This window comes from Hypomesus transpacificus, unplaced genomic scaffold (assembly GCF_021917145.1).
Source record: "Hypomesus transpacificus isolate Combined female unplaced genomic scaffold, fHypTra1 scaffold_88, whole genome shotgun sequence".
In the NCBI taxonomy this organism is placed as follows: Eukaryota; Metazoa; Chordata; class Actinopteri; order Osmeriformes; family Osmeridae; genus Hypomesus; species Hypomesus transpacificus.
The window spans coordinates 674816-686444 of NW_025814039.1; the positions used below are offsets into that span (position 1 = coordinate 674816).

The 11629-nt window shown below is 40.3% G+C and overlaps 1 long non-coding RNA gene across 1 annotated transcript; it reads left to right on the plus strand.

The window, feature by feature from the left end:
• Positions 1-9993: 9993 nt before the first annotated feature.
• LOC124466262 lies at positions 9994-10849 on the plus strand. The gene is made up of 3 exons (XR_006955904.1): positions 9994-10055; positions 10153-10306; positions 10536-10849. It is a non-coding gene; the product is annotated as an uncharacterized LOC124466262 (long non-coding RNA).
• The last annotated feature ends 780 nt before the right edge of the window (positions 10850-11629 follow it).

An 11629-nucleotide genomic window follows, 5' to 3' on the forward strand; every position in this document is an offset into this window, starting at 1 on the left:
AAACAGAAAAGAAACCAATATTGAAGATTACTGTACATCTAATTGGCATATGTCTTCTCAAGTCTGTCCTCAAAGCAGCGACACCTTTTTGTGCCACAAGGCAACACACCGCTAAGAAAAGCAGTGAAGAGACCAGCCATGCTGGCTCACATTCTACTACTGAGTGTTCAGACACAGACAGTGGAATTGGTGCGCAAATCACCAAACCGCGTTCTACAAAGAACCATCGTGCTCCTGATCCGCCACGCATTGCTGCCATAAAAATGGTGACAGAGGTAAAACCCAAGCCCCAGCAGTCCCCTCATATACAGTGTAACTTCTGTAAAAGACAAGGACATACCGAAATGCGATGTTGGGATCTTGGCAGAAATATATGGAGTTAGATTAGTTTCATAATTCAAACAAACAAACGCAACACGATTCAAACAAAATTAACACGATCCAAACAAACGTAACACGATTCATGCGAACATAACACGATTCAAACAAACAAACGTAACACAATTCAAACAAACGTAACACGATTCACAAATGTATTTCGTGATTCTCAAATGTAACGCGATTCAAAAATAAATGACCCTATTACATTCGTTTGCAACCTGACAAACACAAGTTACAAATCCCTGCATTCGTTGGTGTGAATCCCTGCATTCGTTGGTGTGAATCCCTGCATTCGTTCGTGTGAATCCCTGCATTCGTTTGTGTGGATTTTTGGAACTTTCCTGACGCGCTTAGATTCACAAATGCATTTTTTCTAAAAGATATCCTCTGCAGCCTATCAGATGTCTCCAATTTTAGCCAATCACCGGAGAATGTCTAATATGGGTAGACGGGCTCTGCGTTAGTCTAGGAAACACGGAAAATGACTAAACATGAATCCAGCCATTCTCAACCATATTCAATCACGTATGATCATCGGTTTAATAATATTAACAAGTAACATTTCACCTACATGCTACCAGACGACATTGCTCGTGATCTGAAGGAGACGATGTCCGTCATTATGGCAGGTTGTTGAAGACCACATAGACACGTTAATGTGATTGGCTAAAATTGGAAGAGACGATCTGATAGGCTGCAGAGGATATCTTTTAGAAAAAATGCATTTGTGAATCTAAGCGCGTCAGGAAAGTTCAAAAAATCCACCCGAACGAATGCAGGGATTCACACCAACGAATGCAGGGATTCACACCAACGAATGCAGGGATTTGTAACTTGTGTTTGTCAGGTTGCAAACGAATGTAATAGGGTCATTTATTTGTGAATCGCGTTACATTTGAGAATCACGAAATACATTTGTGAATCGTGTTACGTTTGTTTGAATCGTGTTACGTTTGTTTGTTTGAATCGTGTTATGTTCGTATGAATCGTGTTACGTTTGTTTGGATCGTGTTAATTTTGTTTGAATCGTGTTGCGTTTGTTTGTTTGAATTATGAAACTAATCTAACTCCATAGAAATATGCCTATTCCGCCCACACGCATGTTTTATTCTAACAACAAAGTTAGATTTTGTCGTGCTTGTCTACGAAGTGGTCACACTGAGTCTAAATGTTGGGATCTGGGAAAGGGTAGGCCTCCTCTATTTTACATGCAGCAAACGCTGGGGATACATCGGGCAAAAATACCTTTGACTTAAGACGTGCAATTCTATCTCTTACTTTTACGTAATTCAGGTCCAAATTGTGATATTGCTACATTCCTACTGCATTACCTGTGTTTAATCTTTGTTGTAGTTCAAAGATTTGTTGTGGACAGTTTGTTGCTGCTCCAGTTACTGTAGCATATGCATAGTGCATATGGTTTGTCCATCCATGAGTTCCTATGTTGGTTTGTGTGGATGAGTATTGGGTATTGTGGATCAGTATGTACCTTTGTGTGTTTTATAGAGTTGGTGGTAAATGTTCTAGGTTTTAGCTAAACTCACAATGGTTCCTGACCTGTAAATGTAGATTAGTATAACTTGTATGTTATTTTATTATTGCTGTTTAATTTCTGTTTTGTTTATTTTGGACCCAAGAAAACAGTTCTGCTTTGTTTGCCATTTTCATCTATGCTAGATGATATGTTTGTGTACCTCTCATCTATCAAAAGGGAGGACTGTTGTTCACCTATTTTTTCCATTTGAGTTTTAGGACGCTGTCTCACTAATTTCCATTTGTATCCAATCCGACTCTCTCAGACCCCAGACCACTCCAAACGTCACTCCAAACTTACCATTTTCATTGTTAACCAAGTGCTGTGCTCCAATTGTGTTCTGCTGTAACAGGACAAGAACTTAAGTAGCAGGAATATGCTAACCAAGGGCACGTCTGCATGCCAATACAAAGGTTCTTCCAAGTGATCCTCTGAGCAATAGCCATGACCATTAGAATTTCAATGCTGACCTGTCTGCAATCAAGTTCCTTTTCCTATGGGTGCAGGTTATCACACGATGAACACTGCAGCTTTGGCTGTGCTTTTGTGTCCAAGAGGGAGGATTGTAAGGCTGGGTGTCAAACCTGCCTCCACCTCTCATATGCTAAAGTCTGGAGTTTCTGGACGGTCTCAAGTTGATGGCTCTCACACCCCATTCAAGATTTGGTCTGATTGGTTGTTCTTGTGTATAAAGGGAATTGTAATGCATTGTTCTTTGGATTCTTCATCTCCTGAGACCTTCTCCTCAGTTCTCCCTTGTCCTACTGTCCTACTCCTTGCTCACCTCTTGCTTTCTCTCTGATTTACAATGATCACGGTAGAGTGGGTAAGATTTAAAGCCTTCATTTTGTAACATGTTTGGCTTGTAATTGATTTCATTCATTTGCAATGTTATTAAATGTGTGTTTCATTTAACCTTCCTTGACCATTCTTGCTCTGCTTTAACCCATATTGTCAAATACCTGGAATTCTATTGGTTTTGGCATTATCATGCTAATACACTGTTCAGTTTCCCATCTTCCTTTAAACCATAGGGGAATTCGTTTTGTTTGCTTGGCCAATATTTAACACCCTACACTTTGCAGCGCTGAAGCATTTGACGACAGGTAAGGAGGGCTAAAATGCTCTACAAAGCAGAAATGGGGTGAGTGATAGCTGTCAATCATCCCTATGTGCTCCTTTTTTCAGAGAACAAAAGGACAGCTTTTGTTGTAAAAGACGAGAGCAAATTCAGACACAAAAGAAAGGTAAGGTCTTGGTTTGTAAATGTATGTAATTAATTGTATTTCTGTCAGTATAAGTAGTGTAGGACAAATACAGAGACAACAGGTATTATTATAAGTAACTTGAGGAGATATTCAACCCCAAATTATGTAAACAACAACAACATTTTTATTTTTTCAGTATGGACGTGGACGACATGGACACACCTGGCAAAGACGTTCATGGGTCTTCGGAATGGTAGAAGTTAAGAGGTCCCGCAGACGTCCTGTGTTAAAACTTGTAAAAACACGCTCCAGGAGGCGACTGCTTCCAATAATACGAAAATATGTTAGACATGGTAGTGAAGTGATTAGTGATTGCTGGGCTGCCTACAACAGACTGTCACATGATGGTTACATTCACTATCAGGTGAATCACCAGAGACATTATTTCCACCCTGGGAGCGGTGCTCATACACATCACATGGAACGGGCATGGCGAAGTTACAAAGGGGACAGGGGAAACTTGACAGAGAAGACGTTAAAGATTAACTTAAGGTTTATCGAATGGAGCCACTGGCTTGGAAAAGAGCATAGGGGGGGCATTCTTGGACGTATATTTAAAGATATCAGAGCATGTTACATGTTCTATATTCTCATTAGACCTGGACTGTTACCGACATAAACCTTAGGTAACTGCAGGTTAATAGTAGAGTATTTTCTTTGTAATTCTGCTGGCGCTTGGCCGTCTTTACCTACTTAGTAGCAGTGGTATTCACCCAATAACACATTACAATTGACTAGTGCTGTCAGTTTAACGCGTTATTAACGGTGTTAACGCAAACCCAAATTAACGGCGTCAATTTTTTTATCGCGCGATTAACGCTCTTTTTGACCTAGCAAACTTTTTAGTTTTTTTTCACATTCTGTTGTAACAACCACTGACGTTAGAAAAACTACAATACCACACCGAATCTAGCTAGACCGGAAACAAAACAACAGGCATGCCACACACACTTGTTTGGGCTTGCGAGCCGGCTAAATAGTCGTAGCAGAGCCCGTTTACGGATATTAGACATTCTCTGGTATGAGGCTAACGTTATGTTTTGAGTTGATTGCCAGCGCCAGACGCCGAAATGGATGCCAATAAGATTCTGAATGGAAAGTTTACTTTTAAAAGGTTGCCAAATCGTTCCATTGACAAGACCAAAGTGATCAGTGTGTCTGTCGTTGTGAACTGAGCCGAAGGGAATGAGCTATCATCGCAGCACGTCGTGGAGTCGAAAATATAATTTTGATGGCACACAGCCAAGCACACAACTGATGCAAATTCTCCGCCCGCTCGTCAAAGCCAGGCGATTGCAATGTTGTTTTCAATTAAAAAAAAAACATTTGCACGAAGCAATCCGAACCACTTTTCCATGTCGATTAGAGCATTACAATTTGAAAAAAGAATGGATGAAGAAGAAATCAAAGGACATTTAAAATAGATACAAATGTGCGATTAATTGAGATTAATCACGAGTTAACTATGACATTAATGCGATTAATCGCGATTAAATATTTTAATCGTTTGACAGCTCTACAATTTACCATATATATCTCCCGTAGTTACCAACTTACTACCAGTGGTATTTATATAATAATATTTATAAGTTTACAGGTAAATACTACATTTTGTCTTCTGTCTTTACCTAATTAGGGCCAGTGAAAATTACCCAGTAATGACCAGCATGTTAGTATTTAGTTAATGGGTAAATACTTTGAATTATCTCTGTATTTACCACCTTGGTACCAATCGATAATACCCAATAATACAGAAAATATACCCAGTAATGACCAGCACGTTAGTATTTAGTTAATGGGTAAATACTTCAAATTATCTAGGTATTTACCACCTAGGTACCAATCGGTAATACCCAATAAAACACAAAACATAGCCTTTACTTTCTATGTAAATACCTAGTACTTAAGGGACTGTAAAAGGAAGGGTTTACAAATCTTGTATGTGGATTAGATGAATCTACGCACTGTCAATGTAATGTCAACTAGTACAATGCACATGATTTTACTGACTAGGAACACCGAATATTAATTCCAATACACCATACCCATGTATAAACCAACCTCAGAAACATGTTATAACGGTTAGAGTAACAAGAAAGCCATTCAGCCAGAAGTTACATGCCAGACATTGTAAATTTACATTACATTTACATTTATTCATTTAGCAGACGCTTTTATCCAAAGCGACTTCCAAGAGAGAGCTTTACAAAGTGCATAGGTCACCGATAATAACAACAAGATAGCCCCACAGCATTGCGGGTAGTCAAAGACAAGAAGTACATATTGTGAACAACCAAAAAATAGTGCTAAAGGGAAGAAACCATAAGAGCATAATGCATTTAAAACGTAATTCAGGAGCTGAAAAGCACTTTAACACATTAAAACTCAGTCTCAAAAACTGAATTCAATGGCTAAATCTTGTATGTGGATTAGATGAATCTACGCACTGTCAATGTAATGTGAAGTTATACAATGCACATGATATTACCGACTAGGAACACAGAATATCTATTCCAAAACACCATTACCATGTATAAACCAGCCACAGAAACATGTTATAACGGTTGTAGCTCCCCCCGGTTCAATAACAACTTGAAAATTCCTTTTACTGGCAATTTATTGTATGTACAGCACACATAAAGTCTTACTTTACCGTGTAACTAAAAAGACAAAACATATGAATTTTCACACTACACAAAGAAACATATAGCTAAACGTAATGTAAATTGAAATGACATATACACATACCTCATTGGCCGCACAACCAAAGGGTCATTTAGCGTCTGCTAAATGACTAAATGACTAAATGTAAAGGGAGTAGGTGAAACTTGTTGTCTATTTCTTCGCTTTCTTTTAACCTTAAACTTTAAACTTAAACTATCAATGAGCACTAATGATGCTGATGCTGTATGAGCATGCTACACAGGATTGCCGTGGCTGCCACCTGCTTGGTCAAGTGTGCCAAACATTTTAATTGATTGAAAACGCTATTCAAGAGCTGAAAAGCACTTACAAGCAGTAAAGAAATGAAAGTCTAAAAAAAGGAATCTAAAGACTAAATACATTCACAAAACACGTTTACCATGTATTAACAGCCACAGAAACATGTTTTAACAGTTAAAGTAACAAGAAAACCATTCAGCCAGAAGTTACATGCCAAACGTTGTAAAACTCTATTCAGAAGCTAAAAAGCAATTCAAAAGCAATTAAAAAATGAAAGTCTAAAAGACAGAATCTAATGGCTACACATTTACAAAACACTTTTTCCATACATACACAGCCACAGAAACATGTTATAACAGATAAAACCTCTTCTGAAACCTGTTAAATGTGCCTAAAAACGCCTGAACAGCATACTCAAAGTACATTGACTGCTATTCTTGAACCATTTGGAGTAGATGCATGTAAATGGACTCTTTTGAAAGCTGACAATCTGAAGTTATGTTCCTTGTTGTCAAGACCCCTGTCAGTCCTACTGATGTTGAGAAATAAAAGCTTGAACACAAGGAAAGTGAAAGTTTCTATTTCTGCCTAGATTTTGTTTTGAAAACACAGGCCTAAAGAGACCTAGAGGTGGTAGGTATTAGCTGGAAGACAGAATTGGACCACAGGTTGAAGCCTTACCCAATTCAGATCAAAAGTCAAACATAATACCACAATATATTCATATTTGACACGTTTTTATAAGAGTACATCCAGGCGTTTTCTAAAAGGGCCTTTTGGAGACTCCAGAATGACCCTTCTCACCAAGGTCAAATTCTTAGGATAAAAAGGTATAATTGTTATCTCTAATGAAAGGTGGTACTTAGAACTATTATATATAACAGCTAAATCTCTCATTAGTATTACTGAAACACAAAAACTGAAGCATGAACACATTGGAGTGCTTTATCTGATTCCCAGGATTGGCACACAAAGAACACTGACATATTGCGCAATCGACTTTTATTTTGAAGGCTCCACAAAACCTGGCATGTGGGGGTATCGCCATTTACAGCTAGCGCTAAGCTACAAGGATAACTAGCTCATTTCAGAGCCAGTCAAAGCCAGTTAGAAAAAATTGTGTAGAGGGGGCGGGGGGGTGGGGGCAAGGAGGGGCGGGACGCACAGACCTGGTTGGCTTTAAAGGGCTGTCACCGGGGCATGGAAGGAGGACCTATTGGTCAAAACTTGGTGTCAATCGAAACCTCTGAGTGTAGCGGTCATTCCCGCCTTTGAACTCGACCTAGATCTCTTCCTATAAGCAATAGTAAGTTAGAGACTAAAAAAAAAAATGTTGACGAAGGAAGAATGAAGCAACAAGATCGTGGCTATGTGTGGATATAATTCATTGTTTGGACAACTACTCGACATGGTTTGATACTTTGGACCCTTGGGAATGTAAACAGATGAGGTTTTGATGAGTTGTGTGCATACCTGGAACATTCCTAAGTAATCGTAGGTAAGTAAAACTTTTTTCACTGGCATTGTTGAAGGAACGGTCACCGGACAAAGACGTTGACGGTAGTTTCTGTTGCGAGTTGAGCTTGAATTGGTTTGTTTCAATGGAAGCACAAGAATCGTAGCTTTCCAACAAAGTATCATATGTGTAGCAGTCTAAAAAATATATTTTTTCAATTGAGTGCGCACTCACTGAGGGAGGGGGGCGCAGCATTTCTGGCTCGCCGGCGAGCCAAGGTTTCAGAAGAGGTTAAAACAACAAGAAAACCATTCAGCCAGAAGTTACATGCCAACATTGTAAATGCATTGAAAACGCTACTCAAGAGCTGAAACACACTTACAAGCAGTAAAGAAATTAAAGTCTAAAATAAGGAATCTAAAGGCTAAATACCTTCACAAAACACGTTTACCATGCATTAACAGCCATAGAAACATGTTCTAACGGTGAAAGTAACAAGAAAACCATTCAGCAAGAAGTTACATGCCAAACATTGTAAAACTCTATTCAGAAGCTGAAAAGCACTTTAAAGCAATACAAAAATGCAAGTCTCAAAAACAGAATCTAATGGCTAAACATCTTTACAAAACACCTTTTTCCATACATACACAGCCACAGAAACATGTTATAACAGTTAAAACATCAAGAAAACCATTCATCCAGAAGTTACATGCCAACGTTGTAAATGCATTGAAAACGCTACTCAAGAGCTGAAACACACAAGCAGTAAAGAAATGAAAGTCTAAAAAAAGGAATCTAAAGGCTAAGTACCTTCACAAAACAGGTTTACCATATATAAACAGCCACAGAAACATGTTTTAAAGGGGCGATTGACTGGGCCGAATAGGGTATGTAACATTGTTTGAGCGTAAAATGCCCCTGGTGCTGTTCTATGCCCCCTGATACATCCTCTAAAATGTTCCCGGGAAAAAACGCTAGGTTTTCTACTTTTATGGTATGCTCATTGATATTTAGATGAGCTGCGCGCTGATTGGTTGGCTTACAACGAGCCAAGCTGCGAGCAAAGACGCAACATGCACTCACTAAAAAACCCAAGGTGAAAATAACATGGAGAAATTAGGTGTTCAACCTTATATGTTTGAGCCTGAATCAGAGGAAGAATCTGAAGTAGAGGACCAACCATTCGCCCGAAGATTCCAAATGACTGTTTCAGATTGGTAAGTTGTCATTTCAAATTGTCTTGAATTTGCAACATCACCTGTTAGCTGTACAGTAATAGCCTAGCTCCTAGTGTAGGCTAATACTCGCACTTCATTGTCGTAGCCTAAGCATAACTTTGTATTAGGTTTATTTTAGCATTGTAAGCAAAATGTTATTAATTTGCACTGTTTTATTACTGGTACCCTCTTGGTATTTTTTGTCAAGACATCGTGTTAGCTAAAAAGTTCGCAGCCAGTCTGCATTGGGCATTTCATAGCACCGCTTGCAACGAAAGTATACGTCAGTATAGTAATATTGTGACCATGCTCTCCTGCTGATTACATGGCTTACCTTGGCGTGAGATTTGGTAGCCCCCCCCGGGCGAGCTTTTGCGAGCTTCACTCCCCCCATAGGAGAGTTTACACGGCTGCATAGCCGCGGGAACATATTTTATCAGGGGGTTGCTGGCGGGGCTTAATGATGCAGGGCGGCAGGGAGGAACTGGGAGTAAAAATTGGCCCTGGACTTTGATCCAGACCGGCCCACCAGAACTGGCCCCCATAAACGCCACCACAGGTGCCCTGCTAATGCAAGCATAGTCTGTGTTCAATGTGATGCGAGTTAGGGAGTTAAATCCTTAAACCGAGCGCGCACAGCGAAATAGTTGAGCTTCATGTAAAATAAACACCCGTTTTTCAATTGGTAAAACCTTGTCTAGGGAAGGTGATTTCTTTGTCTCTTAATTTTTCAGCCCCACCCTACGTTTCTTACCCTGGTTTTCCATAGTTATTCTTCTCCCGGTGCTCCCGATTGCCAGTCTGCTACTGCGGAGCTGTGCCACGGTGGTGGATTTTTAAGTCATATCATTTTAAATTATCGTGCTGTTAGGGGGGCACCCCTAGTTCCCGCGGCCATGTACGGCTGTTTGCGCGTGCAACATTGCGTGCGTCAATGTTGCTTCACTCGGTTAACCTGCGCGTCGTCCGTCAATGTTTACAACGTTAGCTTGGCTACTTGTTTGGCGCTGCCTTTTCAGCGTGAGATATACAAGGTGTAGCGTGAGAGCATGAGAAATGGGTGAAATGCGTGTGTCACACGGCGAAACCGTGAGAGTTTGCAGCTCTGCGATTAGGCCACCTGATTATGACAGTATTTTCTTTCCATGTAGTTATATGTGATATTACAATCATCTGCCCTTACCAGGTGTACTTGTGGAAACTGTGCACACATGCCCCTGGATAGAGAAAATATATGTTGTCGGGAAATACCTCAGGTACCTAAAACTGGAAATATATGTACAAGCTACATGCTGCTTTCTGCTCATTCAAAATTGTGAAATAACTGCATCGTTATCATGTTCTTTTTAACAGGTCATGAGAAGAATGGACCAGGTTTCTTAAGCAATGAACTGTATGATTGACCATCCTGGCCTCGATCCGGTGTGCCTCAATATGTATTCCTTGCAAAATTCAATGAATATTACAGGGTTGACCATGGCCGGTTGAGAATAAGAGGGATGGAAAGGTGAGGCCAATCTGATACAGTATCTAAATAAAGTGTTTATAAACAATAAGCATTCATTGTTAGTTGAGCATATTACAAAAAACACAGTTTGATCAAGACAACAGAATGACAAACTTTATTTTTGTGTCAACACAATCATTAAGTGTTATACTCTGAAATGTTAAATAAATACTAATGATGAAATATATAGTAAAAAAAAGAGTGCTCTTCCACCCTGTTCTGTTTGCAGGCAATGCAGACACTTGTCCTACAGGACTTTTGTGAGCTGGTGCTGGGGTTTTCTTGGAAGAAGTGTCCGTGTTGTCATCCCCTCTTGTGTGGTGCTGCGCATACGGAGGGAGTTTCCTGATGCTTCAGGGCAGTACGTTGGGTTCAGACCCCCCCTTGACTGAACCGTGACAAATGTTGAGCAACAGCATCCTCCATGGAAGGCCTGTCGAGCTGAACACACAGGGGCTTGGGCACAGGAATCAGCTGGACGGCAGCCACATAAGGAAGGGGATCATCGATGATCTCTTCCAACACAAGTTGCATCAGGTTGAAGACATAGCCTGTTTGAGTAGATGTGAATACATTTACATTTACATTACATTTATTCATTTAGCAGACGCTTTTATCCAAAGCGACTTCCAAGAGAGAGCTTCACAAAGTGCATAGGTCACTGATAATAACAACAAGATAGCCCCACAGCATTGCGGGTAGTCAAAAACAAGAAGTACATATTGTGAACAAACAAAAAATAGTGCTAAAGGGAAGAAACCTTAAGAGCATGTAGTTAAACAAGTTAAAAATTACACAACATTAATCTCTAAGTGCAGGTGTACCTGTAGGAAAGCAATAAAAATAGGATTAACTAAAAAAGAATACAACAGTTTAAATCAGCTACCACTAACCAACAAGAGCAACAGTCTAAGCAAGAGTCATTGTGAACCTTGAGGAAACTAGCGTTGGGTTCAGCAAACCATTCCTAAGTACCATTGTACTCCCGGAACAAGTGTGTCTTGAGCCTTCTCTTGAAGGTGGAGAGACAGTCCGTGTCTCTGATGGAGGTGGGGAGTTGATTCCACCACTGGGGTGCCAGGCAGGAGAAGAGCTTGTGCTGGGACCGGGCGGTCTTGAGAGGTGGGACCACCAGGCGGTTGTCTGAAGAAGACCGTAGGTGGCGGGTGAGGGTGTAAGGCTGCAGGAGAGACTTGATGTAGTCGGGCGCAGTCCCGTTCACTGCTCGGAAGGTCAGTACCAGGGTCTTGAATCTGATGCGGGCCGTTATGGGTAGCCAGTGGAGGGAGATGAGGAGCGGGGTAACGTGGGAGCGTCTGGGTA